General features: G+C 46.0%; 1 long non-coding RNA gene across 1 annotated transcript; it reads right to left on the reverse strand.

The window, feature by feature from the left end:
* Positions 1-3,182: 3,182 nt before the first annotated feature.
* Positions 3,183-4,394, reverse strand: LOC115252070 (uncharacterized). Its single transcript, XR_003890508.1, has 4 exons — positions 4,133-4,394; positions 3,835-4,037; positions 3,431-3,527; positions 3,183-3,337 (listed from the first exon to the last, which is right to left on the reverse strand). It is a non-coding gene; the product is annotated as an uncharacterized lncRNA (long non-coding RNA).
* Positions 4,395-6,517: the final 2,123 nt, after the last annotated feature.

Genomic DNA, 6,517 nt, shown 5'->3' on the forward strand with positions numbered 1-6,517 from the left:
TCATGCATCCGGTATAGATGTATATGACACAAACACGGCCACTTTGGTTGATTCTGGTTAACAAAGTGTTTATTTGTTACAATTCTACTATTTTATTAGGGTTTTTTTTAACAGCTCAGGGTTACATGATGTTAAGTAAAGCACACATAGGTGAATCTTTAGTACCAGCGGTCCTCATCAGTATAGAAAAACACTATTAAGTAGAAAACAACGGCAACGTCTCGGCCAAACTGTTGCAATGTTGCTGACTCATATTTAAAGATTTCAGGAACTAGAAAATGAGTCCAGTTCCATTTCAACATCCACTAAGTAGTTCAGATCCACACCAACACCTAGAAACACACAGTTAAACCAGAAGCAAAATAACAAGCAGAAAAAAACAGCACCAAACAGGATCAACAGCAAACACTGTATTAACCCGGCACAGTCAGAAACAACAGCAACAACCAGGCACAGTCAGAAACAACAGAAACAACCAGGTACATTCAGAAACAACAGCAACAACCAGGCACAGTCAGAAACAACAGCAACGACCAGGTACAGTCAGAAACAACAGAAACAACCAGGTACAGTCAGAAACAACAGCAACGACCAGGTACAGTCAGAAACAACAGCAACAACCAGGCACAGTCAGAAACAACAGAAACAACCCGGCACAGTCAGAAACAACAGAAACAACCAGGCACAGTCAGAAACAACAGAAACAACCCGGCACAGTCAGAAACAACAGCAACGACCAGGTACAGTCAGAAACAACAGCAACAACCAGGTACAGTCAGAAACAACCAGGCACAGTCAGAAACAACCAGGCACAGTCAGAAACAACAGCAACGACCAGGTACATTCAGAAACAACAGCAACAACCAGGTACATTCAGAAACAACAGCAACAACCAGGCACAGTCAGAAACAACAGCAACGACCAGGTACATTCAGAAACAACAGCAACAACCAGGCACAGTCAGAAACAACAGCAACGACCAGGTACAGTCAGAAACAACAGAAACAGCCAGGTACAGTCAGAAACAACAGAAACAACCCGGCACAGTCAGAAACAACAGAAACAACCCGGCACAGTCAGAAACAACAGAAACAACCCGGCACAGTCAGAAACAACCAGGCACAGTCAGAAACAACAGCAACAACCAGGCACAGTCAGAAACAACAGAAACAACCAGGCACAGTCAGAAACAACAGCAACGACCAGGTACAATCAGAAACAACAGCAACAACCAGGTACAGTCAGAAACAACCAGGCACAGTCAGAAACAACAGAAACAACCAGGCACAGTCAGAAACAACAGAAACAACCCGGCACAGTCAGAAACAACAGAAACAACCAGGCACAGTCAGAAACAACAGAAACAACCCGGCACAGTCAGAAACAACAGCAACGACCAGGTACAGTCAGAAACAACAGAAACAACCAGGTACAGTCAGAAACAACAGCAACGACCAGGTACAGTCAGAAACAACAGCAACAACCAGGTACGGTCAGGAACAACAGCAACAACCAGGTTGAGATTTACTTAGCTACACTTCTATCTTTGTGAGGACATAACCAATTGTCCTTATAGTGGTAAAATGCAGAGGCGATTCATTCAACTACAGTCGGTGGGGTTTGTGGTTCAACCTCATGGTTCCTGAAAATGTATTCAAATCAGACTGATGGGATATGGTAGATAACGTATCCTTGTTTAGGTCATGTGACCAGCAGATCAGAGAGACATGAGGAACCATGTGAGAATGCTAAAACTTAACAGCTATGCTAATGTTAGCATTCTCTTCTCGATCCTTGTTTTTTTTTCATTTGTTTTTTGTACTGATAATAAGAATAATAATCTCTGGTTTCTCTGGATCGTTGCTTATTCATCTTCTGTTTTTCATCTGTGGAGAACATGAGGATCGTGGTGTTTTCATGGTGAGGTCAGCAGAGGTGAAAAGGTTCAGCTCTGCTCACCGCTCTCTCTCTTTGACCCAAAAGAGTGATCAATATTTCTCTGGAATATTCATTGTTTGTGAATTGTGATGATCTGGAACTCAAATAGGTGTGTTTTTCAGACTGTTGCTGTCTTCTCTGCCTGCATGGTGACTGCTGCTGACCAATCAGGTGGGCCAGGCAAGATTACATCATATGTCTGTTTATTCAGAGTGGAGCGTCTGAATTTTCTCAGAAAAACTTTAAAATGCAAAATTAATGACAATGACAATGGGATGTAAAAAAGGTTCAGTAGGTGTGTGTGTGTGTGTGTGTGTGTGTGCGTGTGTGTGTGTGTGTGTGTGTGTGTGTGTGTGTGTGTGTGTGTGTTCACATGTTCAGTCAAGCTTGAATCTGGCAGCAGAATGCTGAAGCTAGAACTATTGTTGACCTGGTTCAGCAGCAGGTCCTGATCCAGGACTTTAGGATCCAGGAGGTCTATAAACAGACTCTGAGTCAGTCTGGGCTTCACTCACAGAACACCCCCCGTACACACACACACACGCACGCACGCACACACACACACACACACACACACAGTCATCAGCTATATTAGAGTTAGCTTGATTTAGACCAGCTTCAGAACAAAAACCAGAATAGTGTAGTCGACATCACTGGTTCACATGTCTGCCCCCTCCCAGCTGAGTCTGGTTTCCTAACAAACTGAGCTGACAGCTCGGCTAAATGTGGGAACATTCTGGATTCACACCGGCAGTGTTGGGATCTGGTGATGCATTTGCCCCTACGTTGAGGGCAATAGATGATTAAAGAAACCCTGAAACAGCAGCTGTGGGTGGTTTGCAGTTGCGGTGACCCGCGAAATTTAGATGGCGGGCAGGAAGTAGAGAACATAAACTGTAAATGATTGAAAGCAAGCGTTAAAAAAGTGTCGGGCGAGCAGATCCCTGAAAATAGTAAAGCATATTGGATCTGATCCAAACACACTGAAAATAAGTGTTTTTGCCTTCCTCTTGTTGGAACAAGTCCCTTAATTTGAACGACTGGCCGTGGCAGCTAACATAGTTAGCATTGCTAAAAACAAAGACACAGATAAACACGTGGCTTCAAAACATGAGCTGAAGAACAACTTCCCCAGGGTTATTACAGCTATTTTCCAGTGATATGACACACTGGTCTGTGTTTTTGACAGGTTTATGCAGTTTTCATTACTGTCACCTGTTAGCATCATGCTGCACCTGTTAGCATCGTGCTGCACCTGTTAGCATCGTGCTGCACCTGTTAGCATCGTGCTCACTGGTGAGGAGGCGGTGAAAAAAGGTTACATGTTGATGGCATGAAATCATGTGTTTAGTGTCAGCTGACAGGAAGGGGCGGAGTCCTCCCCATTTGATTGACAGCCCTGTTCAGAGAGGCAGATGTACAAGAATAATAATGAGAGTTAAAAAGTGAAAACTCACAAAGGTTGTAAGGCTGTGGTGAGCGAGGCACGAACATTCTCGGCAGAGTTTAAACTTTGTTCGTTTGAGTTCAGCCACCAAATGGAGCGTGGAAGGGCAAAGGTCATCACGCTGGTTAGACGCTCTGGCTCTCTGCGGAGATTAAGAAGAGACGAAAATGAGACTGACAGTGATTCACATCAGTAAGCATCAGAGTGGATTAAAGTGGTGATTAAAGCATTCTAGGTTCTGCTCATCTGAGTCTTTTTATAGATGCATTTACATCATATCGAATGTCAGAGGTGAAAGGTCACACACCACCCGATCCCCTCCCTCGTGCCACTTTTTAAATATTCTGACTGGAATTCTGTTGTCAGTGATGTAAGTGTTTGGAATTAACACGAGTCCTTAATGTCTGTTGACATTTTAGGGCCATTTTATCACTACTTAAATATCTTACATAATGCTCCTTTAAAGTGGCAGGAAAAAGTGAAACTCCACTGGACGCTTCCCTCTGTCCGTTCATTCCAGAGAGCGGGAAGATCAGATCCCTCTAACAATGAAACAAGGTTCTAAAAAGCTTGACTGGAGCTCCACACACAGCCGGCGTCGGTGATTCCAGCATGGATTCCTCTGACGGCACCACACTGAACTGAGGTTCTCCTAAAATGTATAAAAGATCTGAAGTTAATCTGAGTTAAGAGGATTATTTCCACGTTCAACAGAACATTTGGATGTAAACAGTAACAAAGGCTCACTAGTAGAAGGCTCAGAAGGTGTTCTGGTGAAGCAGGAGCTGAGTGAGTCCAGGGGTAAGTTCAGCCCGGCAGGGTGCCAGATTCACCCCGAAGATACACAATCAGGACAAATCATCCTCAAATAAAAGTGAATGAATGCGGTCAAAACTTCTTAATTATCAATTATCTCTGCTGATCACTTGGATCAGATGTTCTCCAGAGGAGAAAATACTCATTCCATGGAGCTGGAAGCTCACACACCTCCAAAAGCAGCCGGAGCGAGTGAGGACAATGAGGAGGACGAGAGAGACGCGGTAAACAAGGAGGGGGAGGAGCAGAAAAGTGAATTTTGTCTTCCTCTCTATAAAGACAAACAGTCAACAACAACACCAGGCCGCCGTCTGGTTTCATGTGAACTGAAATGGATCACCTCTTCCCGGCTCGTTATGGCTAAATATAGCTGCAGGCATGTGTGTGTGTGTGGTGTGTGCGTGCGTGTGTGTGTGTGAAGGAGAGTGTGTGTGGTCTCCCATGTTTCTCCAGCATCCATCACCGTGGCGGCGGTGGACAAACCAATCTCCTCGCTGTCTCTTCTCGTTCCATCACGGCGTCCAACCAGGAGCTTCATCAGCCAGAGGGACGGATCATCTCAGGTTGTGAGTGTGTGTGTGTGTGTGTGTGTGTGTGTGTGTGTAACCCTGTAAGCTGTGTGTACTGAAGGTCTGTGTGTGTGTGGCGCGCGCGCAAGCGCACGTGTGTGCATGTGTATGTGTGTGTGTGCATGTGTGAAAGCCTGTAGGCTGTGTGTGTGTTGTATGTCTGTAACCTTAAAAGTTGTGTGCTTATATGTGTGTAATCTTGTAATTTCTGTGTGTGTGTGCTTGTGTGTGTGTATGTGTGTAACTTTGTAAGTTATGTGTGTATGTATGTGTGTATGTGTGTGTGTATAAGTGTGTGTGTGTATGTGTGTGTAACCTTGCAAGTTGTGTGTATGTGTGCGTGTGTATGTGTGTAACCTTGTAAGTTGTGTGTGTGTGGGGGTGTGTGCGTGTGTGTGTGCGTGTGTGCGTGTGTAACCTTGTAATTTGTGTGTGTGTGTGTGTGTGTGTGTGTGTGTGTGTGTGTCTGAATCCTCACCAAGTTCAGATTTATAAGCAGGTTGATATTTGGGAAAATGATGTGAAACATTTGCATTTTCTCCACCAGAGGCAGGAAGTGGAGTGTTGCTCCTCCTTGTGGGAGCAATTTTACCAGAATAACTCTGCTTCTCCAGGTCCAGCATTAGCATGCTGCAGACGGCGCCGCAGACCTTTGTGCTGTTGTTTCGGCATCTCATTAGAACCCAATCTGCAGCAGGGTGAAGGAGGACGGCGTCCGCCGGGGTTGACGGAGCTAAGCCGGCCAGGAGCGGGACGACACACGTGCGTGAGAAGATTCAGAACCGGACGATGGTCAGAATCACCCGGAAGAAAAAAAATCAGGTTTTTTCAATCAGAACAAAGTCATCAAAGCCAAATCGGGCCGAGATCGACAAGATCAGCTGGCAGTGATGCTCCTGATGTTCCTGAGGAGCTGAGCGGCTAACATGTTCCTGGCGTGTTGCTGCATCTGCTCCACCTTTCACATCTCAGACCTTTCACATCTCAGGCCTATGAGACCCGGCCTATGAGAGAACCTGAGAACACGGTTCTGGTTCTGTTCCTCCAGCAGCGTCAGACACCCTGATGCTGGCTCAGGAAGGGGTCCATCCATGGCCTCACCAGAGGGTGGAGATGAGGGAGGACCAATGGCTTCTCCTGCTGTTTAAAGACACATGAGCGTTGTTTCATCGTCATGGTAACGCCACGGTCTGGGCCAGTGTGGTACCGATGGCATGTGTGAGGTCCACCAAGCACAAATCAGCCTCGAATTCATTGCTGTATGAAAGAGAAACAGGAACCGGGCAGGTTCTGAACATCTCACAGTCTGATGGAACCCAGACGATCTGCTCCTGTGGTTCTTCTTCCATGTAGCAAACACGTCCCGGTGACATCATCCAGCAGGGTCTCACTGATGTTCCCGCCCGGAGCGGCTCCGACAGGAAATAGGGTCATTAAAGGAAGTGAGCAGGACGGATTCCAGCCCCGCTGAAGGCTGCTGAGGCCCGGAGAAGATGAACATTCACAGGCTGCTGATCATCTGAGGCTGATCTGTGTCCAGCTGAGGGAACAGCAGAGGAACGGTGATCCTCCGCTCATCCGTCTGTCACCGACAGATCCCAGACCAGCTGAAGTTGTCTCACAGCTGTCTCAAATCTGGACCAAAAAAACTCACTGTTATCAATAAGTTCCACGTTTGGGTTTAAGTGTCCATTATTGATCAATGATGAATTGATCGTTTGCACTGATTTTGGTTTCCACACCCCCA

This window comes from Takifugu rubripes, chromosome 13 (assembly GCF_901000725.2).
Source record: "Takifugu rubripes chromosome 13, fTakRub1.2, whole genome shotgun sequence".
NCBI classification, from domain to species: domain Eukaryota; kingdom Metazoa; phylum Chordata; class Actinopteri; order Tetraodontiformes; family Tetraodontidae; genus Takifugu; species Takifugu rubripes.